The sequence below is a fragment of the Thermobia domestica genome, chromosome 5, assembly GCF_964235325.1.
Source record: "Thermobia domestica chromosome 5, izTheDome1.hap1.1, whole genome shotgun sequence".
NCBI classification, from domain to species: Eukaryota; Metazoa; Arthropoda; class Insecta; order Zygentoma; family Lepismatidae; genus Thermobia; species Thermobia domestica.
The window spans coordinates 219,824,290-219,852,091 of record NC_137458.1 but is presented as its reverse complement, the minus strand read 5'-3'; positions in this window follow the sequence as shown (position 1 = coordinate 219,852,091).

Sequence of the window (27,802 nt, the reverse complement as noted above, 5' to 3'; positions counted from 1 at the left end):
AAGAAAAAATGTTTAGAGAAAAAAGCATGGTGTGAAACAGGATACTGATAATACCTAAACCTAAAACGAAACTATTCCATATCGTTTGGATTCTTTCCAAAATATTTACGGGCATTATAAAGTGGAAATAAAGTATCTGTTTTCGAACGAAACTGAACCGAATTCCAAAATAAACTGACAAATTGTGTTTCAAACTTAAAGAGAACCCTAACCAGGTAACCGTGTCATGTGTCAATGAAATTTGACTCACGACCCACTGATCCACCAACCTAACTGACCCACTCTGACCCACCACCGAACCTGACACACTTTGAGGGCCGCGGTGGCTCAGTGGTAGAGCGTTCACCTCCTGGTGCTTGGGGTCCCGGGTTCAATTACAGCCCCCACCAAGTGAACTTTGTGGTGGAAAACCACCGTGTGCGTGGGTTTTCTCGGGGTTCTCCCGTTTCCTCCCACTTTCTTCATTCCACCATTTCATTCATCACTCATCATCACCGTCTCCTTTAGCCTAACCGGCATAACCGCGGGACGAAATCTCAAAGATTTCATTTCATTTCAATTTGCCCCACTTTGATCCACCACACACGTTGACTCACTTTGGCTCAGAACCCAACATGAACCAGTGACCCACGAAAACACATGTTCAAGAACACTGACGCATGATCCACGGCCTCTTCTCAACCGACAAAGACTTTACATTTGTAATAAAACAGATTGTGAAATGTTAACTTTTCGGAGCTTGAATTCCTGTGGTCAATCGCTCAAGCACAGCTCTATTACAATAAGGATGGATTTGACCTTTACGATATAAAATAGTAAAGCTTTTGTCATGGGTAAAATTAAGAAGAATTTCAATTAAATTATCATGGTCTTTTTATTTCCTTATTTTTTCAGTGGAAAAACGGATGAATTTTTTAATACTCCACAATCAAGGTCAGCCGACCAACGTACAGAGGGATACGGACAAAATCTCGCGGCTGAAACATCGCCGCCCAAAATCTCGCCACCCAAAACATCGCGTGGCCAAAACCTCGCCGCGAATGAAACTTTCCTTTAAAATTTACCCAATTCTTAATATGCAATTCTACATTACAAATAATAATAATAATAATAAGATACAAAACATCGTGTGCATGGGCTTTCTCGGGTTATTCCCGTTTCCTCTCACTTTCTTCTTCGATCATTTCCTTCATCCTGGTCATCTACGTCTCCTTTAACCTACAGAACATAAACAAGAGACGTCGTAAAAACTGATATATTATTTCATACTTTCGTAAATATTATTAGATTTTTGTAAAAATTTTATGTTTTTGGATGTTCCAAAGTTCAGGAAACTAACCCCGTTAGTTGTCATTACTTTCCTTATGCAGACTTTCTTTCCCTATAACCAGTTTAAAAACATCCTGTCGAGCTTCCTTCACATTGAAATCCTCTAATACAGAAATAGAATTTTCGTATGGTATCGCGGGACTTGGTAAAATACCCCTGATACTTCTTCTGAAACAGCGTCTTCTATACCGTCATTCTTATCCTCTGTTGGAATATTTATGTTTGGTCAGGCGAGATTTTGTCCCGCAAGGTTTTGGGCGGCGAGGTTTTGGCCAGGCGAGGTTTCGGCCCGTCGAGATTTTGGGCCGCGAGGTTTTGGGAGGCGAGGTTTTGGCCAGGCGATGTTTTGGTCTCGCGAGATTTTGGGCGGCGAGGTTTTGGCCAGGCGAGGTTTCGGCCCGGCGAGATTTTGGGCCGCGAGGTTTTGGCCAGGCGACGTTTTGGTCCACGAGGTTGTCGCCGCGAGATTCTGGCCGCGAGGTTTTGTACCCAAACCACTTACAGAAGCTGACATTACAAATTTTATGGTTATTTTTCTCACAAATTTATGGGTTGATTGCCGTGTGCTCTAAACCCTCCATCCCATAAAGAAGCTTCAGTAATTATTATAGTAGAAAGCGCATCGTAATCATACATTAACTCATGATGCATACCAAAGTATTGTTTGTTTTTCCACTAATATTCATCGTTTCCGATTATTTTTGCAAAATAACCCATTATCATTTTACCATATGTAGAACGTACCATCTTTTCCTATAAAGGAGTAGTTTCACAAATGCTAGAAGACGTTCTGTTCATTTTCAGTAAAGAGTTGATATAAGGAATTTTATCACCGTAAGTTGAAGGGCTTGTGAGATAATCATTTTTTGCAAGAATTCGTATCCCCAATTCTCTAATATTCCTTAGGATATTCTTATAATGAAAGCAATATGATAACATCCCAGTTTGGATTAAGGCCTAAATATATAACAAAATTAATTTCGTTTGACTGCCATTTGGCTTTGACGATTTGGCACACATTCTTACATTCAATTTTTATATAATAATTTATATTTTACAGTGAGTCAAAAATGTACTTAACGCCTCTACAAACTCACATGCTGTATGTCTCAAAAGCCAAGTGTTAGTATAAGTCCTATTACTATTATTACAATTACAAATATCAATGTCCAAAAATTCCTCAAGTTCTTTTTTCACTTAGAGATACTGATCTCAGGTAAGTAAACATAAACAAATGACAAAGGGACATGGAGGCCATGAAAGTAAAACGTAGACAAATTCACCAGTATTCCTTAGCATATTTTTAAATCACGTTCGACCCTACTCAGAGGAGCAAATACGCAGTTCTTGTTAGTTAGAATTATCAGTTTTTCGACACGTAGCATAAATATACCAGAAATCGAATGGCTGTTACTGATGGTCTTTGTGGCCGAGCGCACAGTGTGGCGAAAACGCAAAAAGCTGGCCAAAAGTAAAAAAAAACGAAAGTTTGTAATATAGGAATTTTTTAATGTAGTTGGCTAGAGTGATGTTAGAAGGGCCCAAATCCATAAATAGAATAGGGGTTTTACTTTATTCCGACTACCTGAGCCACTCTTAAGTAGACCCTTCAGCAGGTCCAATGCGTACAGAATAATAGAAGAATTGTGTGTGACGCGTCCGTTTAAATGGTTGTAACTTTCGAACGCGTTTATAGTTTTTAAATCTGTAAAGTTTTCCTATATCGTACTGGTAAGTAGAATAAGTGTATGAAGTGAAAAATTAATAATAATGATGTAATAATTTATAATTTGAATCGTAAATCAGGCAAAATTTTCACATTGTTTATATATTTTATTAACTTAAAGCGTTGAAAACATTATGTGCACCCTCGTGCACCACGTTCATATTTTGTAGAATGGTAGTCTGAATATTAATTAATGCTGTCGACTATAAAGTAGCTGCCAAAACATGCCAATTACGAAGTGTGTTGATGTTAATTATTGTTCATTCAATGTTACAGTGACAAGCCGGTGCAGTTATCATAACCGAAGCAAATACCAATAATATGTGTCATTTAAGTAATAATACATTTCTAATAAATAAGAACGTAAGTAACATGTAATTGTTCATCAAAATATGTGAAAAAAGTGAATGTTGTTAAAGATACATTGTAAAAATTACGAAGTATGTTGACATTCTTTTTATTTCGCCATTTTGGATCCGGCATTTGGTTTTTCTTCAACTTCAGTTGCAGAATCGTAATAAACAACCTCAATAACCCCTTTATCGCCACGTTTGAGAACATTTCTACGACTTTTTCGAGTTTTGCAAATTTTATTGCGCCATTTTGGATCCGCCATTTTGTTTTTTTTTTCAACTTTAGTTGCAGAATCATAATTAGCAACCTCAATAACCCCTTAATACTAAATTTCATTTTATTTGAATATAGTTATCATATTTTGGCCAGCTTTTTGCGTTTTCGCCCCACTGTGGAGCGTACTAGTGCAATGAGCTAATAATTGTAATTGCTTTTGGTGTGGGTTTAAACCCGGGCCAAGGGAAGTTTTTAATAAGAAATAACACTCAAAAAAGTTATTTACTTACCCTACGTATGCAAGTTTGCTATACGATTCCATTGTATAAGTAGTATTAGTAGTTGTTGTTGTAGAAATGGGTTACAAGCAGCGGTGGGCTCGTTTTGTTAAACCTTGACTGCCATGATATAAATATAACCTCAACTGCTTCTTCAATGTTCTGCTACAATTCCAACAAAGTAACACTTTTCTTCCATTACTACTATAATACATAATACATAAACCAGAAGGTTTGGACAATCGCAAACTGGAAACAAACAGAAACGTGTTTAAGAATATATGGCTAGCGTCGAAAGCGGAAAAATATGCTGTTGAGAGGATGATGTCTACAATGCAGTGAGCAGAGTGGCTCGTTGGGTCAGAATGGATCATGGTGGGTTGTGGGTCACAGTGCGTCAAGGTGGGTGATGGGTTGCAGTGGGTCATGACATGGGGTTGGTCGCAGTGGTCACATGCTGTTGACCCACGACCCACTGAACACTCTACCCAACGACCCAGTGAACCACTCCAACTCTGGAGGAACACGTCTAGTACATAGATTGCAGTTGATATTACTATTGTCTTGTGAAATCAATATCATTATGTAGATAAATTTGGAAATAAAACCTCTATAGTCCACTATTTCCGCCAATATATATATATATATATATATATATATATATATATATATATATATATATATATATATATATATATATATATATATATATATATAGATATCAATAGATATATATATATATAGATATAGATATAGATATAAAGATATAGATATAGATATAGATATATAGGGTGTTCATGAACTAAACCGACAAAATGTAAGAGGAGATTCCTCACTTCAAAATAAGTCAAATAGTTCCCGTACACCTGTGGGGAAAAGGGTATAGGTTCAAAGCTATGGCTGTCCACATTCGCGAAAAAAAGAAACAAATTTTAAGAAGCCCTGTTCCAAATTCGAGAAAGCGTGGAGTTTTGGTTCGTATCAGCGTAAAGAAAATCACGCCTACACAATCCAAAATGCATATTTCATTAATGTTCAATGGGTGTGATGAACATTCCCTCCAGGGTGGTATTCCCAGACATGCCATCAACATAATTTTGAGATATGCTCTGGCAATATGTTTGGTCCAAAGTAGGCAAACAGTAAGACTTGGTAGCTATGAACACGGAATCCTTTGGCACGAAGTAGGAAGTGTTAAGAATCGTAAACAGCACGGTCTCTTCTACTCGGAAAGAAGCACGATGTGAAGAAAACGTGAAATATACAGTGACGAAATACATCGCCTCACACGTTATTCCGAACTCAAACCACGGAGCGGCAGGTTTCTGTCAAGAATTGCCTCCTGCCTACATTGGACTTTCCTTGAAATCAAGATATATCCAATGAGAGGATATTTGTGACTTATACCCTGCACGTGATACACCCATTGAAAAGAATCGTAAACTACATTTTGGATTGTGTATGCTTGACGCTGATAAGGACTACCATCAACATTTTCAAGAATACGAAATTGGGCTTGTTGAAATTTAGCTTTTTCGTGATTTTGAACATCCCTACCTCTGAAACTATGTACTTTTCGCGGCAAGTCCATATGAAATTTTCCTCTTACGTTCATGGGAGGTATCAACGCTTACAATTTGTTGATACAGGTTACTAACAGCCTACTGTATGGCGCGAAATTCGTTGTACAAAAGCAGAGGGGTGTATCCTAAGAGTGAAACAAACAAAATGTTCCAATAAACACAGAGCGAAAACCGCGTCGTTTACGTGTTATAGACTGCCGAACGCGTGGGAAACAAATTTTAATGTTAAATATTGCCCAAACTACTGAGCGTAGACCTAATGTGGCAGGATATCGTCAAAGGATCCTAACCTGTTCTATCCAAATTTGCAGTTTTTAGATTTGTGCAATGGCAGCGCAAGGGACTCCCCAAAGGACATTAGGGATTCCCGGACATTTTATGACGTAAATTGAGTGGACAAGAGCATGTAAAGGGCGTCTCACTACCTGGAAATAATACTATATGGCATGTTAGTACTCATACACGAAGATTAAAAGATGGCAGATGAGGTAAAAATGACTGTGCATGGTTGCATACCTCCATAAAACGTACTGGTAAAGACGTTGTTCAAGAATTCATTGGAAACGTCAAGTTGCTAGAATGTAAAAATACGTACAACACAAGCTCATCGATAACAGAAAAAAAAGAAATTCCGATTGCTGATCTGGCCATGTTAATAATATGACAATGCTTTTAATTATTACTGCTGCTGTCGTTTAGTTTATATAATGTATGTTTCGTAATGTACACACTAGTTTGTCATTCTCTTCAGTATCTTTTTTGAGCTCCTTCGTGGGTAGGCGGTTAACGTTGGAAGACCCGGGTTCAATTCCCGGAGGGCCCTCATGTGGTTAGAATTCCACGTTAATCAGTAGGTCCTATCCCATATAGCCTCGCTGCTGAAAGGGACATTAAACTTAAAATCAACTCAACTCCCCAGCATCTTTGTAAGAAACAACAAAACTTCAGCAACTTGATATGCTTTTGGTTCTTTCGCTATCCTTTTTCATTTGTTGCATTGTACGTGCACTGGAGTCCTTATACATGAGTGAATGACCTGGTTTGTTTGTCGCATGCTGGAAGAACGGTGATCAACACTATAGACAGTTAAATGAATACTACTTAGAGGACTAGTTCTACTCGTGTGTTTCTCACCAACCGTTTCAAAACGATAAACTAAGTACTGTATACCATTTCTGTTAAGGGCTACTTTCTTCTATTTTGGTTCATTAGAGTGCATTGCTCTTCTAATTTGGATGTATTGTGTTGTGTGTGTTTCTTTAATGAAAAGAACCTCGTTTGTGACATTAAGTGTGCCTTACAGGAGAGTGACACGACAGTTGTGAATGTGATCGATAAGATATTAAATACTACGTCTGTCGTACTAGTGATGCGTACACTTTTGTGTCTTGTGGTGTGGTATCTTCTCCGTAATTTTGTAGTCATGTACATTTCCTAATCGGCATACACAAATACCAGTGATGTGTGCATTTCTGTCTTGTGGTGTGGTGTCTTCTTCGTCACGTTGTCGGTCTTGTATATTTGCTAATCTGTATACACAAATATCATTCTTGACCGAAAAGTTGCACTAAGTTGCAAAATCGCTATCTTCGACTCAGGACGGTGAATACAACAGTGGAGGGAACATCTACAAATTCCGACTTAATTTCGCCTCATTTCATCGCCATATTCTGTTCATGCCAACGTCTGTGATTACAGAGGAGATGGAGCAGTACACACGTGAGGAATTAACAGACATTCATCTTGTATACGGGGAAGCGGATGGTAATGGCCGTCTGGCACAACGTCTACATAGACAAAAGTTTCCTAAATGGAGAATTCTACATCGCGCAACTTTCTCCAGTGTAGATCAAAGACTATGAGAAACAGGGTAATTGGAAACACACAGGCTCCTTGACGAAACAGAACTGTACGGACTGTGGCTTTTGAGGGGGACGTTCTTGCTCGAGTTCAGGCAAACCCTTCCACCAGCACTGGGTACTAGCTGCTGAAGCTAACGCCCATCATCGTCAGGTATGGAAAGTGATTCACGAAAATCAGATGTATCCTTTCCATCTCCAACGGAGGACGCATTACACTACTCTGATTATTCAGGTACACCCCTTTTCATGCCTCGTGTTCTCTTTACAGATGAAGCCACGTTTTCCCGTGATGGAGTGTTCAATACTCACAATCAATATTTGCGGTCTGAGGCAAAACCAAACGGAATGACAATTAATGCCCATCAGGAACGGTATTCTGTAAATGTGTGGGCAGGAATCGATGATAATTATCTTATTGGTGTGCCGTGTCGACTTCGTGCGGAATTAGGCCGACGAATATGGACACGACACAAGAAGAATCAATCGAATGAAGGATAAAAACTCTGGAAAATAGATTGAGTTATACATAATTCATTGTAAGAGTCACTATAGGTTGTGTAAGATCCATTGGTTTTGTTTATTACGTTCTTCTTTTTTAAAGAAAAGAAAATATAAAAAAGTTAGAAAGGAAGGAACAAAAAGTATGAAACTTGTTGAAAATTTAAGTAAAGATAGTTAGAAAGACTGTTGGAGGAAAAATTGCAGTTGCGTTAGTGGGCGTGGTCATCGAAACCGAATCTACAAGCTAAAGTGGGTTACGTGCCTACTTTACTTCTGTTCGTATTGTATACCTGGAAGATTGTCAAAACGGAGTATTGGTATAACGAGAGGATTGTTCAGTCAATGGAGTGTTGTTTCGTTTCGGCAGGGTTTCTCTTTTGAGAATTGTTCACCGTTGTTATTCCTGTTAGTGTGACGAGTGTATTATCGACGTCTATCGATGAAATCATATTGGTGTTATGTCAGTTAAATATAACGAAGTGATCAGTGGAAAAAGGAATGTTTTATTCCTCGTTTATTTAATTCTCGCAAGCAAACTTAGTGGCAAGTCAAACGGGCTCTTTTCGTTTCCTCGTTTTGTGGCTGCTAAGTAATGAATGTGAATAGGAGAGTGAAAGTTTTCTTTAATAGTGTTTTTTATGCTTGTGAATTAATAGCACAGAGAGTTATTTGCTTTGTAAGCTTATTCTTTCTTTTTCTGTTACTTCTGTGCAGAGGAATAGTGAGTTTAAAGGGCAGTGCTGTGTGGGGCCTATTGTGCCAAGTGAAAGCCCGCTTAGATCACATTATTAGTAATTCCTATTGGGCACTAGCTGGTGTAGTTGGCTTGAATACCAGAAATAATTCTTTCTTGCTTTACATTTTCGTTTTGAAACTAAGGCACAGAAGGATTATTGTAAGGAATTACTTTATATTCGAAAACTGATGTTTTTCCACCAATCTGATTTTACTCGAATACCAGAAAGCTCAGACGGAAGACAAATTACCTGAAGTGAGAGTGAATTACACATAGAAGGTAAATACATATTCGATACAAGTCGAGGTGAGTGTAATTTCCGACTTATTTAAAGTAGTGGCTGTGACTTTTTTAATTCTTTTTTTTGTGCGGTTGTTTGAGTTGAGATTCACTCCAGGTTGTATTGCTAAGGCAATTCCACCATTTTTTCACCCTTACGAAAATTTCTAGATTTTTATGCAATTTTCATCTTTCACGGAGTTAAGTAGTACGGGGGACAAAACTGACCTATTTTTGAAATACCTTTATAATTCCAATATTTCCAGTTTAATTTGGTTTCTTTTACAGTTTATGGTTAATATTCATTGTATATGAAGAGTTTCGAGTATTTTGCCGTTAGAAAACTAGATTGCAAATATTTTTCCTCTAACATTCTCATTACACTTTTATTAAAAAGAGTAATGAAAGATATTAATATAGTAATGATTGAGAATTGTATGAAATTCTGAATAATATATGTATAATCAAGATTTGAAGTTTCAACATTTTTATTCTACTATTCTAAAATTTAAGACTGAGAGTTCCATAATAGAAGAATTGTTTAATACACCATAAAGCGAAATTATATAGACTTATTTTCTTGAAATTGATTATTTCAGTAGTTGAAATCTTATTAGAATTCGTAAAGAAAGAGAAATATAGAAGCGCGCTAATAAATTGTTAGTATTTTTGCTTATCTTTATGAATTCAGATTATGAGTAACTTTGATAGGAATATTATTGAGAATCTTTGATAGTAAGAGGAAATTAACGTAACTTATTCCATTTGTATTTACTTGCCTAATAGAATCTATCAAGAATAATTTTGGATATTATTACTATTAGTCAGGTTCCTTAGGGGCCAATCATGGTGTCCCGTGTGCAGTTTGATGGTTAAGTATTGCGAGTGCTTTCATCTTTTCAGGTGCATATTGAAGAACACGAAAAGCGATGGTGGAAGTCTGAGGTCCGCGACTGGCCAATATGGCGGCCAATTCAAGATGGCGACCAAGCTAGGTTTAAAAACCGCTGTATCTTGTTTACCTCTCATCCGATTTTGATGCTCCTTTTTTTAAATTGTAGGTCTATATTAAAGCTGTATTTAACGTTATTACACATTTTACGCTAAATACAATAGTTTCCTAGATATTTCGCAAAAGCCAATTTTTGAAAAAAAAAAATGTTTTATGTTTATTAAAACAAAAAAAAATGTTTTCTGTTTATCAGAAAAAAAATGTTTTCTGTTCATCAGAAAAAAATAGTATTGCGGGTGTTTTCATCTTTTCAAGTATTTCTTCGAGAACACGAAAAGCGATGGTGGAAGTCTGAGGTCCGCGATTGGCTAATATGGCGGCGAATTCAAGATCGCAGACCGGTCTGGGACCTCAGACTTCAACCATTGCTTTTCGTGTTCTACAAGAAGTACTTGAAAAGATGAAAACACCCCCAATATTTAATCATCAAACTGCACATGGAAGACGTTAGTGAACCTGACTATAACATGAAATTAGAAATTGTACGTCCATGAGGAAATTTGTATTGTGTTCGAAAGATCCAGGTGTTCATTAAAAACTTCTATTCTGATGAATCAATGCGATATGTAAAATATATAAGTTATAAATTGAAATGAATAATTTATGAATTGTTAATTGTACTACTAAATAATTATACCATAATTTACAGTATTTAAGACTAATAGTTTCCATTTTCTGGGCCCTTTACTCATTGTCATTTTCGTCAAACTCTTCTTCATCACTCGCGGTGGCTCAGTGGTAGAGCGTTCACCTCTGGTGCTTGGGGTCCCGGGCTCGATCCCAGCCCCCGCCAAGTAAACTTTGTGGTGGGCAAACACCGTGCTCGTGGGTTTTCTCGGGGTTCTCCCGTTTCCTCCCAATTTCTTTATTCCACCATTTCACTCATCTCTCATCATCACCGTCTCCTTTAGCCTAACCGGCATAACCGTGGGACGTAAAACTTAAAGATTTCATTTTCATTTTCTTCTTCATCAGTGTTATCAAATTGTTCACATTCCTCATTTGAAGGATTGTCACAATTTTGTTCATTTCCAGAATAGCTGCACATCTCTGTACATGGAATTCCATGCCTGAAACACTTACAAGGGGGCGCACAACGTGATTGCACACACGAACATTGTATGGATGACAGAATTTCTAGAGGTCCACAGGGAAGCTCACTCATCTCTGTAACAAACTGACCATTTTCCAACTTCCAACCACATTCTAATGCAGATGGGAGGCAAGGTGTAGCAATATCTGATGTATTTCAAATCATTGCTTGCAAATGTGCTCTTCTAACTTCAGGACGAAGTGAAAATAAAGTTGGAGAAAGACTGGTCTCTTCAACTTGTTTTTTTGAAAATAACCACCATCTTACTTCACTTAACTTTTGAAGATTCGGCTCTTGTAAGTACACTGAACAAAGATACTCTTCCAAACCATTGTAGATTTCATCTGAAACATGCAAAGTTCTGCCAAGAGATGAAAGTGCGTGAAGCACTCTTTCATTTGCTTCCATGAAGTGGTTGCAAAAAGTAGTTTTTGTTTTTCCAGAGAAAGCACCAGTTACGTCAGTACCAGATATAGCATGCATCCCAGTCAGTGCATTTGTTTGCTGTGGTCCCAGTTTCGCATACATTTTCTCTACCTCAATTTTCTGAGGTTTAGTTCCAATGAGAAAAAAGAATGTTTTCGTTGGGGGCTGTGGATACCAACTGTTGAGCAATACTAGTACATCAGTGTCAGGGGAGAACACATTTGTGACTTTTGCACCTCTTCCAGTGGCACGTAGGGCATGCAAGGTAATTTTCGTGTCAGCCTCTTCTTGAGTAGTTTTCAAATCTGATACAACTAACTTTGAAGCTTCTGCAGTATCCTCGTAGGACACAATGATGATTTTATTGTCGTCATTAGCCTTTTTGATTAGTTCTTTACTTAAATACTCCATCAGGGGTGCCTTAGTTTATATATGTGAAAGCAGTTTCTTAATGGGAACTGATTTGATGCTGGTGTGAGCCTCAGTTTTATATTGAACAGGTGGTTTTCTATGTTGACGACGGTCACGACAAGCATATTTCAATGAAGTTTCGAGATATGTGTCAAACAACATGAACTTCAGAGTAATGCCCATATTTCCGAAAGATTTTTCTGCAGAACTGATTTGCTAAATCTAACACATTCTTTGCATTATTGTCTAACTTCAGAGAATTGAGCTCTTTCATTCCATCTACGATTGCAACTGGCATTACTGGACTGTCAGAAGCTGCAACTTGTGATTCATCAGGATTTTCGCATGTTTCCTTGTCTTGAAGCTATTCTAAATGATGAAGTAGCTTTCTCTTAACTTGTATACGATGCATGGACCCATCACTGCAAAACATAGATCTTGGAACGACACTCAGCTCATATATACCGATACAGTCATCTAATTTTAAATCTGTTCGTGCTCGACACAAAAGGACAAGTCTAGCAAACAACTTCCTGTCTCCTTAATCTCCACTACCCCATCTTTAGTTTGCACTTTTACTTTCTTTCCCATCGAACTATACAGTTTATGTTTCTTCTGGGGAAGACTATCCCAAAACTTTCTTGTCCGTAGCATTATCAGCTCTTCTGCAAAAGACTTGTCCTGTGCTAATCCCTGGACTGGCATGGAAGTGACATCATTGACAACTTCAGATGGTGCGACAGTCATTGTTACAAGGTTGATCAGGTCATTACCTTCATGTTTGAAAAGGTTTACAAAATTATGGGCACACAGAGTTATCTTGGTCAAATTATTTTGGTAGCGAGATCATTTCGATCGGCTTACCTCATGATGAGTCTTTCCTTCTGAACACCTGGAACACGTTCTATTACTTCTAAACAAATCTTAGCTAGTTCAGGTGTTACCAAATAGAATTTGGTGAGGATCTGTGGGCTTTGTGTTATGCCTACTACTCCACCTGCTACCTTCATTTTTCGGATTTCCTGTTCAAGAGCTTCATCAGATCCAATATTACAAAATAAGACTTCAGATTTATTTGGAGCCCGTACGTTCCTAATATTGGTCCAAGTTTCTGTATCTGACGTCTTTAAAAATTGCATTTCAGCTGTATGCCAAGCACATAATGCATTATAGTTTCGCATAATCATGGCAAAAAAAAAAAATAAATACTTTGTGAACTCCAAAGCTACTAGCCTTAGATCCCAGTCACGACTTCAAATTGCTCTTAGAAAAGCTAGCCAGTTGGAAGTTGATTCCCTGAACATGCTTTTTCACAGAATTCATCAAGCTTTTCAAGCGTGTTTTCTTCAACCAAGGCAGTGTTGAATTGATGATTCTTGAAGGATACTTCTTCACTGTCTCCTTTTTGCTACGCTTTCCATAGATTTGTTGCATGTGGAGACATTGTTTGTTTAAGGTCTTTTTCGTCCCGCCATTCCACTTGCTGACTGAACAATGCATGAAGTGTCAGTATATGAGCTCGAAGTGATCGCAGTACAGGTTTCCCTTCTAACATTCTCTTGACAATATTTTCGCTATATATCCCACTTTCAACCCAAATCTCAGGAGTACCACTTTCGTCAATATAGTTACCTATAGCTCTTAATTCTGCCATTAAAATATGCAAGACCCCAGGTATCAAAACCCAGTTTTCCTTCGCAATAGTCATTTTTAAATGAAGTAGTGGTCGATATATGCCCAGGCCAGCTGTGACATCCAATTTCTTAGACTGACTTCGAACTTTTTTATGTACTTTCTCCAAATGACTCATCACAGAGTACAACACAGTAACATTGGTTTGTGTTTCTGGAAGTATTGACATTATGTTGTTCGTTTTTGCATTGCTTTTACCTACCATTAAATTATGTGCAGACCATGTTAGAGGTAGCCCAGACTGATTGCTAGCACTACTTTCAATACCAATGCAACCAGTTAACATCCACACAAAATCTTTGGTTGCAGCAGAAATTAAAAGTTCAGGCTTTTTTCTGGTGGGGGGTCTATAGAGATAATGGACTATTAGATTTCAACAACTTAGGAATGAGCAAGGGCTGAATTGAGTATACTGAGTTTGGTAACTCTCTATTTTCCTTCCTAACAGAGATATCTAGAACATTTTTTAAAATACACTCAAATTTACTACACACAGACAATATAAAAATGTCTCACAATTCTATTAATGTTATAATATAATCCTTAAAAACATTGTATTTAGCGTAAACTGAGTAATAACATCAAAAATAGCTTTAATAATGACCTAAGACAATTAAAAGAAGATCATCAAAGTCGGGCGAGAGGTAGCCGAGATACAGCGGTTTTTAAACCTAGCTTGACCGCCATCTTGAATTCGCTGCCATATTAGCCAGTCGCGTACCTCAGACTTCCACCATCGCTTTTCGTGTTCTCGAAGAAGTACTTGAAAAGATGAAACCATCCGCAATACTATTTTTTTCTGATAAATAGAAAAAATTTTTTTGTTGTTGTAATAAACATAAAACTTTTTTTCAAAAATCGGATTTTGCGAAATACCTAGAAAACTATTGTATTTAGCGTAAGATGTGTAATAACATTAAATATAGTTTTAATATAGACCTGCAATTTAAAAAAAGAGCATCAAAATCGGATGAGAGGTAAACGAGATACAGCGGTTTTTAAACATAGCTTGGGCGCCATCTTGAATTGGCCGCCATATTGGCCAGTCGCAGACCTCAGACCTCCACCATCGCTTTTCGTGTTCTCCAACATGCGTCTGAAAAGGTGAAACCACCCGCAATACTTAACCATCACACTGCACACGGGACACGTTAAGGAACCTGACTATATTTAGAATTCAAGTATATTAAAGAAACTTTTTTGCTTATAGATTCATTCAGATATTTCAATAGTATTTTTAATAATATTTTTTGTTGTATTATTTCGTTAGTGTATCTACACTATTCTAACACAATAGTGTAAATACACAACCCAACATTGTTAATAAAATTGTTATTTAAAAATTGAAATTTTGTTGTCGTCATTTATTTATTATAGAATAATTTGGTTTGAAAATATTGGAATGATAATTAACTTTCACACTGACTGGTTGTACGATGGAGAACTAAATCTTCCGGTCCATGTCCCATCGACTAGGTGTTAATCGGATTGCATTCGGTCTGACGATTATTATTATTGTTATCATTATTATTATTATTATTATTATTATTATTATTATTATTATTATTATTATTATTATTATTTCTTTGAATGATAATAGTTGTCGAACTGGAAGCTGTCTGTGTATGCTTGTCATAAACTCATTTATTCATTATTTTGGCTGTATGCAGCTCAAGCAGTTTAATTCTCTTTTTAATTTAAAAGGACTTGCATATACTAGCAGACGACGTTTCTATGTGTATGTGTGTGTGTTCTCTCACTCCGAAGATGCGTGTGGGTGGCGTGACCTTGATTAGCACTTCTTCAGCCAACCACAGATCAGTCCGCTCTTACGTCATCCAGCACGTGAAACTCGCGCGAACAGCGAGAGCTAAAGAGACTTGGCGATAGGCAACGCCATTCGGCGCGAAAGGACTCACTACTCAACAGCATGATTTTCTAGCTGCGACATATACTTCAACAGTTATATAATTATCCATTGATATCAGAGTATTAGAAATCCACCAACATGTAATCATCAAAATAATATCCCATACTATAATATTGGGACTTGTAAGTATTTCAATCATTAAAATTTTCGAATCGATTGACGAGTATTTTCTGCGATTGAGCATGTCATCCCCTCACGGCTCGTGGTGATTCGTTTAGGTACATGGTGCAAAATTTACTTTTTACTTATTATTTGTGTAATTTGTTAATTTTCGGAAATATGATGCTGAATCTTTTGTGTCTCTAAACGTTGTACGTAGAATTTTTGCTTATGTGTAGTTGGCGTTGAAACGAGCTTTCTTCGGATAACTTGTTTCATCGTCAACGCTCGAGAAAACGTCCTATTTACGACTATATAATATAATGTTTGCTCTATCTGGATCACCATCCTATGGAGTAAACGTTATATGCTAGGTGGAAGGGGCGTTACATTGGGCAATCTTATTGAACATCTTTTGCAGTGACAGGTCCGACAACCATCCTGTTGTCCTTTCAATTAAGACTCTCTTCTGTACATTGTTCCCAACAACTCTCTTCGTAGTGCCGTTATACGATTTGGGACCAGAAATGTCAGTCCCTGTTGCAACAATATCGCAAGTGGAACGAATGTTTTGTTTCATGTCCGCCAGTTTAGAAACACTGATTTAAAAGAAAGGTTCTGTAGATGCATTTGTGTCATGTACTGATCGAAACGAATGTGCTGAAACAGGTATGTGTATTATTATTATTATTATTATTATTATTATTATTATTATTATTATTATTATTATTATTATTATTGTTATTATAATTATTATTATTACTGGTTCTGTATGTGTCTTTTAATAGTAATTCTTGTTCAATTCCTGTAATCGTAAAATTAGACGCGTTCTCAAACTCGTTGCCATATTATTAACATGACCAGATTAGCAATCGAAATTTCTTTATTTTCTGTTACCGATCGGCTTGTGTTGTAGGTATTATTACATTGCAGCGACTGGATGTTTCCAGTGAATTCTTGTACTGTATATTTACTACTACTTTTTGAGAAGATATGCAACCACGAACAGTGATAATTACCTTATCCGCCATCTTTTAATTTTCGTGTATGCTTACTGACCTGCCATGTAGTATTATTTCCAAGTAGTGAGACGCCCATTACATGCTCTTGTTCACTCAATTTACGTCATAAAAGGTCCAGGAATCCTTAACGTCCTTTGGGGAATCCCTTGCGCTGCCATTGCACAAATCTGAAAACTGCAAAATGTATACAGCAGGTTAGGATGCTTTGACGATATCCTGCCGAATCACGTCCACGCTCAGTGGTTTGTGCCACATTTAACTTTAAAATTTGTTATCCCACACTTTCGGCAGCCTATAACACATAAACGACGCGGTTTACGCTCTATATTTATTGGAACTTTTATGATTGTTTTACTCTTAGGATACACCTCTCTGCTTTTGAACAACGAATTTTCTGTATATACGCCATATTATATATATATATATATATATATATATATATATATATATATATATATATATATATGGCGTTTCAAGAAACAATGACGTTTCAGGGATGATTACTGACACCAATATAAACAAATAGTATAGACAGAACTGGGAGAACAAATGCTTCCTTCTGGATCTATAGTCTGCCGAAAACATGAAAAAATGAACATTAAAATGCCCATAGATCCCAAAGTATGGAATACATTTACGGGGATGCCCGAGAAAACCCACGAGTACGATGTTGTTCATCTCAACCTTGCTTGCCTTGGGAAGGAACATAATTACCTTGATTTGGGACTTTACATATTTCATCCGTTTTTCCAATGAAAGTATCGATAATTAAAAAGGGAAATAATTATACCATTATAAATTAATTGAAATTCATCATAGTTTTACTAATGACAAACACTTTACCATTTTATATTGTAAAGGTCACATCCATCCTTTCTGTAATACAGCGGTACTTCAGCGATGGATCATAGAAATTCAAACTCCGAATAGGTAGAATTACATATCATGCTCTTATTTCAAATATAAACTCTTGTCGGTAGAGAAGAGGCCGTGGATTATGGAGAGTTGGTGATGATGTCTTTTGGTGCGTCAGTGGTTCATGGTGGGTGGTGGAAATTGGTGCGTGATGGGTTAGAGTGGGTCTCGGTGGTTGGTGGATAGAGTGGGTCGTGGGACAGTGTGGGCCACGGTAGGTAGTGGGTCGGTGGGTCTTGGGTCACGGATGGTGTTGGATCAGTTGGTCGTGGGTGAAGTTCTCATAAACCCATGGATCGCTTAACTGGTTTGGGTTCGGTTTGTGCTTGAAACACAAAGTGTACTTTTATTTCAGAACACGAAACGTAATTTGGTTTAGTTCTGTTCGAAATACGGACGTTATATTGTCACTTTACAGTTTATCCGTACATATTTTGGAAACGTTCCAAACGATATGAAATGGTTTAGTTTTAGGTTAAGATATTATGAGTCTGCTGTTTCACTTTTAAATGGAATTACGATTCCCCATGTTTACCTCTATACATCTTTTGTGAAAATACGTTAGTGAGCAATATAAAGTACAACTGTCCTTCGGTTAGGATTGGCTTGGGTTAACAGTTTGAAAACGTAATTTGTACGTTTAATGTCCCACGATTATGGCTGTTTGTTTGAGAAAAACTATGATTCAACCAAGTCAATAATGATGAACGAATTGGTGGAATGAGAAAATGCGAGTGTCCCGAGAAAATCCATGAGCACAATGTTGTCCGTCTCAACCTTACTCGAATTGGGAACGATCACGTAACCCACCCGTCAGATAGTTTAGTAGGGGAATTCTAAATTTTGATTCCCAGTGGGAGAGCTTTTGAAATATTAAATGTCCTCGACGTATCCGTATTCGTGTCCTTGTCGTTAAAAGTTACTGGAAATAACTGTAAAACGAGAATAACCGAATATAATAGAGATAAGTTACGGAGACACTTTTGGTGAATCAGAAGAGAGTGTGGTCTGGGGCACCAGGTTCCACTTAAGGATATGAATTGCCCTTAAGACCACTTTCCCTTGATATGAATTGCCCTTAAGACCACTTTCCCTTCATGTTCTTGCGTGTTTGAAATTCTTTTCTAATTTAAATTTGAATTTTTCGACTATAGTATTTATCATTACGAAAATCAGTGTTTCATCGTTAGGAAAATATTGAAATCGTAAACGTGTGTAATTTGCTATATAAACGAATGTTTCTTGATTCTTAAAGAACAGAGCACTCTTAGGGTAGTGGCTTGAGCATTCCTTTCTTAATTTTGGGGTCCGTAGTTTGATTCCCTGAAGGTGAGAAAATCAACAAATTGTGAGGAAATGATTCGTTTTTATTCTGGTTACGTTAGGTTTCTCTGCCTCCGCTTGCAAAGTTCTATGATACGTTTCTTCGTTTCAAAGCGCCTTTCGTATTCCTTTTATGATGATACAGACGTTGTTCTGTCTACATTTGGCCAATTGCGACTTACCTAAAAATTTAGAAGAATCCATAGTGCCAGATCCGTAAGTGCTCTATGTGTTTCCCTTGGTTCCTTACAATAGTCTGCCAGCGTAATTTTCACTGCAATAGGCTTCTCTGAAGAACTGGGAGAGGAATCTTGTCCCATTCCCTTTGCACAGCTTTACAAAGTTCTTCCACAGTTGTCACACACCTTTCTCCCAAAGCCCGCTTCAGCAATCCAAATCCACAATAGTCTCTATGACTTGAATCTGGAGATTTAACAGATACCTCGTTGAAAGGTATCACCTGTGTAACACTTTCCTCCTCCATCTCTCTGTAGACTGCGAGGGACGATCGTGAGATATGTGATGAGGCCTTCTCCATATGAATTCCCACCAGATTGCCGTCATTTTCGTACAATATTGGAATCTCATGCTCGTAGATCGGCCGCATGATCTGCTCCTGAAAATACTGCAAATTTATTTTTCAGTTCTTTGCCACCCTAGAAATCTTCAATTTACCTCGCTAACAACAACCAGTAACGACCATGATCCCTTTTGGAAAGGATTCTTTACAGACACGGACCCACCTTCTTAAGTTTTTGTCGCCTTTCTCTCGGTACATGTTGGTTCTCTGTTTTCCACAGTCGGAAAGCTAAATCCATGATTCGTCGAGCGTTATGACGTAATTCACCTTTGTTTTCCAGATGGCGTTCGTACAGCTTACGGGCGTTACACTTTCGTTCCTTTTGGTGGACATTCCTGAGAAGATGGCCGCGAGCTTTCATGACTTTTTCCAGCTTGCGTTGATGTTGTACCGTCCGGATCACAGTCCCCAAAGGCACGTCAAGACGATTAGCCATACACCTTTGTTCGTCTTCGTGGTGGAAGTTTCCTCTGCATGGTGGAGGTTTCCTTGGTGCATTCCCACTTCCTAGGCAACTTCGTTGGTGATACAAATGGTGGAGCTTCCTTTCCCTTGTACTTTCTAATAATATTTTTATTCCAATTAAACTGGTGTTGTAACCATTCTTCTTGCAATGTTTTCTAATGACAGAAACCCTAAAGTGGGCGTCATTAAGAGACGCAATATAGCCTACCCAAAACTGGTTTAGTTTGGGCTGCATTTTGATCACAGAGCGGAAAACCACACACTTGGAAGCCAATTTAACACAACACTCACAACAATGGTCTTGTTTTGTGCGTTATTGTCGCCCGTGTGGAAAAACAACTCCGTTTCCAGGAAGCCACTGCACAACACTGCAAGACACCACCAGCCAGGTCGAATGAGTCCATTCTGCTAGGGACGGGGAAAGAACGAAATCGGCCAAACGTAGGCTGAACAACTTTTGTATAAGGGAATAATCTTCGGGAAAATTTATATTAATAACTTGAGTTGTTCTTAAACCTTTGTTTCACAAGTTTGTTTCTTCTTCACACGAAACTACAGATATGACAGATTTAATTCTCATACTCTGCATTTGTTACAAATCAGTCGCTATTACCTGATAAATGACATATGTCCGCCACGATAAAAGATGTTTCAAAATAACACCGACAATGTATGAGAGGTTAACCCTGACATCAAAAGAAGACAAAAGGTTAGGAGGGAAGATAAACGGGCCATCGGATTTGCGGTTCAAAATTGATCCTAACATCTTCCTTTTGTCCCAAATGTTTTTTCCTAAAAATTTTAGACCGCGTAAAATTCAAAAAGTACCCAAAATTATCATAGAATTTACCAGATATGGGCAGGGAAGATAAACGGGCCTCTGATGTTAGGTTTAAAATTTATGACAACGTATTTCTTAGGTCCCAAATAGTGTTCCCTGAAAATTTCAAACCCCAGAAACTTCGAAAAGGTTTCCAAAATTACAACAGAATTTACCATATATGGGCAGGGTAGATAAACTGGCCCTCGGATTTTTTGTTTAAAATTGATCACGACGTCATTCTTAGATCCTAACTATTATCTCCTGAAAATTTCAGACCACGTATCATTAACAAAATACCCAAAATTACGATAGAATTTATCATATATGAGCAGGGTAGATAAACAGACCCTCGGATTTTTGGTTCTAAATTGATCATAACGTCTTCCTTAGGTCCCAAATAGTGTTTCCTGATTACTTCAGACCGCGGAAATTTCAAAAATGCCCAACATTACGATAGAATTGTGCAGGGATGATAAACTGGCCCTCGGGTTTTAGGAAAAAAAAATGATGACAACGTGCCCAAAATAGTGTTTCCTAAAAATTTCCAACCGCGGAAACTTCGAAAGGGTGTCCAAAATTAGGATAGAGTTTACCATATATGGGCAGGGTGGATTAACGGGACATAGGATTTTCTTTTAAAAATTGATTACATCGTTTTTCTTATGTCGTAGATAGTGTTTCCTGAAAATTTCAGACCGCGGAAAGTGAAATGACGAAAATATCTCAGACTTGAAAATTATATATATGTTGAAAATTTGAGCGAGAACGTTCAGGTGGTTCAAGAGTTATTAAGTTTTATTCTATTTCATATATTTTTCCTCCTCGCTTTCTTCTCCATTAAGATCTAGCGTCAAAGTGAAATGATAACTGCCTTGTCACGTTCAAACCTCATCAATATTGAAAATTTGATTGAGATTGATCGGGTGGTTCAAGAGTTATTAACTCAAGAACATAGTCACTTGTATTTTTATATCTATTGATATATATATATCCCACTCCTTCCTCCCACTACGTTGCACCATCAAAGTAATATGACACAAAACAAGTGGGTACGAAACTCTTCTATGTTGAAACTTTTATCGAGATTAGTCGTTTGGTTCAAGAGTTATTAAGATTTTTTTTATTTTTATAATTGCCCCCTTCCCCATCTTAAGTTCTACTCTCAAAGTGAAATGACAAAAACACTTCCATATTCGATCCTCATATATGTTGAAAAACGATCGAGATCAGTCAGGTAGCTCAAAAGATCAAGGCGTCACAAACATAGTCACTTTCAATTTCATAATATAGATTATCCATTCAGCACAAATTTTCCTAGATTTAACATTTATGTAAATATCTACATTTAATTCACAGCTAATTAATTTAATGCTCCACGGAAATCCAGAGGTTAAATATCGTGTTGTCGAGAGCTCCAAATTGACATCTGACCTTAGCCAATTGGATCCACTCTTTACTTTATTCCTATTTCTACAAGATTGATCCTAACATTTTCATGTTAACTCGATTAAAGTTTCATACATTACGTATCAAATCGATTTCCAGCTAAAATTTAATGCATAGCAAGTGTTAATTGCCTACTTGTAAATATTAGTAGAATTATTGATATGTGTGTTATGTTTCCTTAATAGGAAATACAAGATAAACCTCATACTGATGAAGAACATTCTAGTGTGGGAAAGTTCTCTATTAATTTGAACACATGTCTTCGAACTCACGAATAGTGCTTATCCTTTGCGTATGCTGTAGTATTACTTATCCTAGTCTTATGAAGCCGTTGTATTACTAAGTAGATGTCATCGTAGTGCTTCGAACACACGTGTTTTCTAAACTGTTTCGGATGTTGTGTTTTGTTATTTGATACTTTGATACATTTTAAAGTTTTTTTCTAACATGTTATAAACTATTTTGAAACAAGTGTGTTTTGTAAAGTATACATATTTCTTTATCAGCAAGCGCTATTAAATCTTTAGAACTGTTTTTCACAAAGGCCCTCAAGGTTAATGCGAGGACCTGTGATGAAGGTAGGCTGCTACTTTTAGGAAAATTCAGCCTGGAGAGATTACCTCCAACTACTGATGCTCTTAAACAAGATATAGAGATCCCATTAACAAAACGCTGATAAGTGTGAATTACATCTACCAGGGCCAGAAGACTACGGATGGTACTTGGAGGACAAAATTCTGAAGCCAGTTTTGAAAACAGTCCATAATATTCCCAAAACGTGTTTAGAGATTACTGTGTGTATTTGTCAGAAACTTGAGCGTGTAAATTTGACACGCAAATATAAGTGTCGAGGTTTCTTGTGCACTACAGTGGGCATTTGTCTGAGATAGTGTAAACATTCAATTTTAGTTAATAAAGTTCAATTCATCCCTTTATTTATCTTTTTAGCTTTATCATTAACTTGTATTTTCGGTCGTACATTTCGTCTTTAGGGATAGCAAAAGTATCAATTATACTTGAATAAATGCTATTAATTATATTAAACATTTCTAAAAACACCATTCTGATTTTAATACCAAACAAAATTTCACCCTAGCTTTAATCTATAAACAAGTTCCTAAACTAGATAACTTTTAACTAGTTAATGTGCGCCATTAGAAAATACACTTTCTCATGCTTAGTTTTCAATTTTTAGTCCGTAAAATTCTAGAGGCAGTATCTTTTTGTCCTTGTAATACATACACATAATGTTTTCAACATGTTTCAATTAATGCAACATCTTTCCAATAGTTGTATTTTCTAACTGGATGCAGAAGTTAAATCCAGCCATGTATAAGTTTGAGTATCAAATCACTTGTAAATCCTTGGTCATTCTCTTCATCATCTACTGAACATAGTCTTAGAATTACGTTTTTGTATTTTATTCGCATTACGTTACTAGCGATTGTATGATAACCAACTTCACTCACAAGTTCTTTTAATTTTAAGGCAAATGTATAATCAGAAATATCGTCTGGTTCATGTAAGTAGTCATTTCAGAAACTATTAGGTCTGTTTTTAAATTTTCCATTTCATACGAAATAGGTTAAACAATTACAAATATGGGAACTTTCTCTTCTGGCAAGCTGAAATTTAATATTTAAATATCTGTCGTTAATATATTGTTTTAATAGTGTTTAGGCTAATATAATTTTTCTTAAAAAACTTAAGTTCATTCTGTTAATTATTTTCTGTTTTGTCCTGTTACTTCTTTTATTTCACTACCTATCCCTTTAATATAATGTATTAGAAGTTGTTTTGAATATACATATTATAATGTTTTTCTTCTATTTTGTAATTCTTTTATGAAGAACTCTTCTAGTTAATGTTTCACGATATCGATTTACCACTAAAAAGTTAATTCACAAACGCTAATATTTATACAACGGTATTTCACGTTGATACGTTTACTTACATGTATTGAATGATCATGTTTTAATGTTGAATGTTAATTTTGACAAATTATATATTAACAAAATTATACAAGTGACTTTTAAAACTATCATGAGACATACCTTCTGCAACAAACTCATGATGCATACTTGAAATTTTATCATCTTGGCAAAATTTGCATAAGCAATTATAGTAATGTCTTGCTAAGAGATAAGGAATTTTTGAATATATGTGTCCATGATAGAAAAATCTATGTTATGTATTGTTGTTTTAAAATAATACATAGCATTATTTTTATCCTATAGAATAGAGGGAACAAGTATGTACAAGAAACCTAATACTTTGTACTTTCATCCACATATGCAAATACATCATTACTGCCTAAAATATAGATATGTGTTTCTTAAATCTTAATTCTGATATTTCAACGCGGAGTTGTAACTGTAGATATTGCGATCAGTTCATGCCTTTAGAACATCTACAGAGCTAGTTACTAGTTTAACAGACAGGTTACATGTAATATTTAAATAAGAAATATTTCTTGCTGAGTGTGCAGGACGAATAATAAAACAACGAACGTCATCAGTAGTAGTTTTCTGCTCTCCTTCTTAGTTAATATTTCTTTGGTCACCTAATACATATAATAATTAAGAGTTTACTTATATTTATATAGTCTTCTTAGTCTACATATATTTCTTATGTACAAAATGCCTAACTGATTTTAATCTTATTTACAGTACTTTTTACATACCCCTTATCTATATCGCGATTTTATGTTATCCTAAGTTCTTCTTTAATACGTTGATGTAAAGCACAAAACTTTTATACACATATTTCGTTTTGCTATATTACATTTAGCAGATAAGCCTGCTACAAATGTATTTTGTTCCCACTAGCTGAGAGGAAGACAATATTGAATAAGTTCGTCAAATATAAATATGTTAATGAATTCAGTTTTTGCAGACATTATAACTGATAAAGAGATTAATCTATAGTATGCACATCTTGAAATTTGCATTACTCTTTTTTCTTTAAATTGTATTCCAGTTTTTAATGATCCGTTATTCCGGTAGTTTGTCCCTTGTGATAATACCTAAACAAAAGACATTTATTCGGTAGTTATGAAATTATGAGTAAGGTCTTCAAACTAAATATTGATACTTCTATGTGAAAAATGTACTTTTCTATGAATATAAAGCAAGAAAACTGATTTGAGTATAAGCTTAGGTGCTTTTTATAGCACGTACTTGATAGGAAATATTACAGAAAAAGAATAAGAAATAACTAGAATAGGAAACTCATCATATTTCTCGAAATATTATTATTGTACCTTGACAATGCACTTTAATCAAATTTCAAAAATTGTAGTCAATTAATTGTACTTCTTATCAATGTGAAAATCATACTACGTGGAGGTAAGTTTTCAAATCAAGTTAAATTATACAGTGTGTATAAGTAACTGTAGACATAATAAGTACAGTACTAGACTTTATTTAGACATAGTAAATGAACAATAATATTATCATGTTGGAAATGTTCGTCCAAAATTCCAGTTTTCATATAACAAATATTCATCGTAATGTAGCCAAACGTATGTTCATTATAAGGGCAGCGATGATGCTCACAGAAAAACAGATGCAGAGTCTAAATTATAACATTGCTTGTAAACTTTCTTAGTCTGTATTGTTCCCCTATAAGAGATATGATGAACTTGAAGTAAAAGTAATAAACAAATATAATCTGATTGGTTTTGGTGCAGACGTCACACATGTACTCTTGCAATCGAAGATTTTGTATTAAATAATGGGAGTGCATTAGTAATGTAGGGTTATATGTTTCAAAACATTCCACCAAACCCATAACGTTTAATACATTTAATGAACCTAATAAAGATTTAGTATGAGATTTTAAAATATGGTATTTGTTTTAAATTCCCATGATGTAAATTTGTATATCAAGTGTGAAGTTGTAGGTGTACAATAAGAAGGAACAATTAGTGCAATTAACACAGTAGAACTAGTAGACAACATTTCAAATTTATGTAATCTGAAATAGGGCTTCCGAATGTATAATGAATACAGATAAGTCAGAAATACCAAGACTAACTTCACAGTAGTTGGGTTATTAATGCTCTCTGAACCAACAGTACAACACTTAGAAAATGTTGTTATCAAACAAGTGAAAACTTAGGGTTAAAACAGAATTTTCATGTCACATTTCCATTAAAATCATACCATGCTCATTAAGTGATTGCGGAGCAAATGTGGAAAAGAGGATTCAGAATATAATTTACTAAACGTGCTAACAACAATTACGTTTTATACTCGTAGGCTTGGACCCATGCAGTTGCACCTCATATTCGGAAAATAACAATTATCACTCTGCAGATAAGTAAATCAAAATTATATCGAATCTAAAGATGCAAATCAGATAAAATCGAATATAATAAAGAAACCTATAGCTAAGTATTCATTCAACATATGCCAAGTATTCATTCAACATACAGCTAAGTATTCATTCAACCATTGAATGCGAAGGCTGTAACATGAACATTTATTGTGTTGGATAAAGCTACACAGCTTCACTGAAGGCATTTGACAAGATATATACGACTGTAATCGTGAAATTTCAAACACATCAGTTAAGATAAGACTAAAGATGCTATTTAATTTGATAATATCGAAGTAAAGAGACATAGCAATGAAAGGAATGAGTTGTTTGCCAAAGAAAATAGAAAATAGAAAAACATTCTGCACTAAAATTGTTCATAAAGATTATTTTAATATATGTCAAGATTACGCATCATTAGGAGAGATAGCACACAAACACACAGATGGATGATGACCCGAAGCAGTGTATATAAATACGATTGGTATATGTTATATGTACTAGAAAGTGAATAAATCTGTGACTATACTAAGACATATTAAGATAATTGCAGACTTGTTGAGATTGCAGGTAAAAATAGAATATGCTACAATATTCTGACTGGTCAGAAGATCCATACTTCGAAAGGTCCAAAGAAAAACGACTAAAAAAGCTGTTTAATGATTTATGTTGTAATGTTGACGAAAAAATATGAACACTCATTGCAAAACGCTAAGCAAAATAGGTAGGAATAACAACATAAAGCATCACGTACGTATTCACCGATTTATTACTAGTAGTACCATTAATGCATAAGACAGGGTAGAAAACCAGTGTAAGGGTTTCTGTTGGGTGAGCCTAGATCCTATGTTCCGAAAACCGAGATCCTGATTACAGATCCATATCCTGTGAATCAGTTGTCAGTGACTGCGTTGATTGCGGGCAGGTCAGTGTTGTGTATCACGGTTGTAGTTCGGAACATAGAATGGGTCAACATGCCCACCGTATTCACAAATGCAGAATACGCATACATAACATATGTCTATGGTTTCTGCAATGGCAATAGTCACAAGGCAGTAAACGACAACCGGCGTACAATTCCAAACCGTCGAACACCAAATATCCTTGTGTTCTCCAACGTGTACCACTCCAACAGGAAACATAACACAGTTTCCACTGTTGGAAATGCTGAGAGCGATAGAATACTGCCACTTGTGTCACTTCGTAGCGTATTGCTAGCCATGGAACGCAGTCCCAGAACACGTACCAGGCGCATAGCATGGCGGCTCGAGGTCGGATCGAGCCTTCACACTGCCTTTGTACACTTTCGTGTGCACCGCTTGGTACAACTAGTAATAAATCGTTGATTACAACGTGGTGTTTTTCGTTATTACTCCTTTCC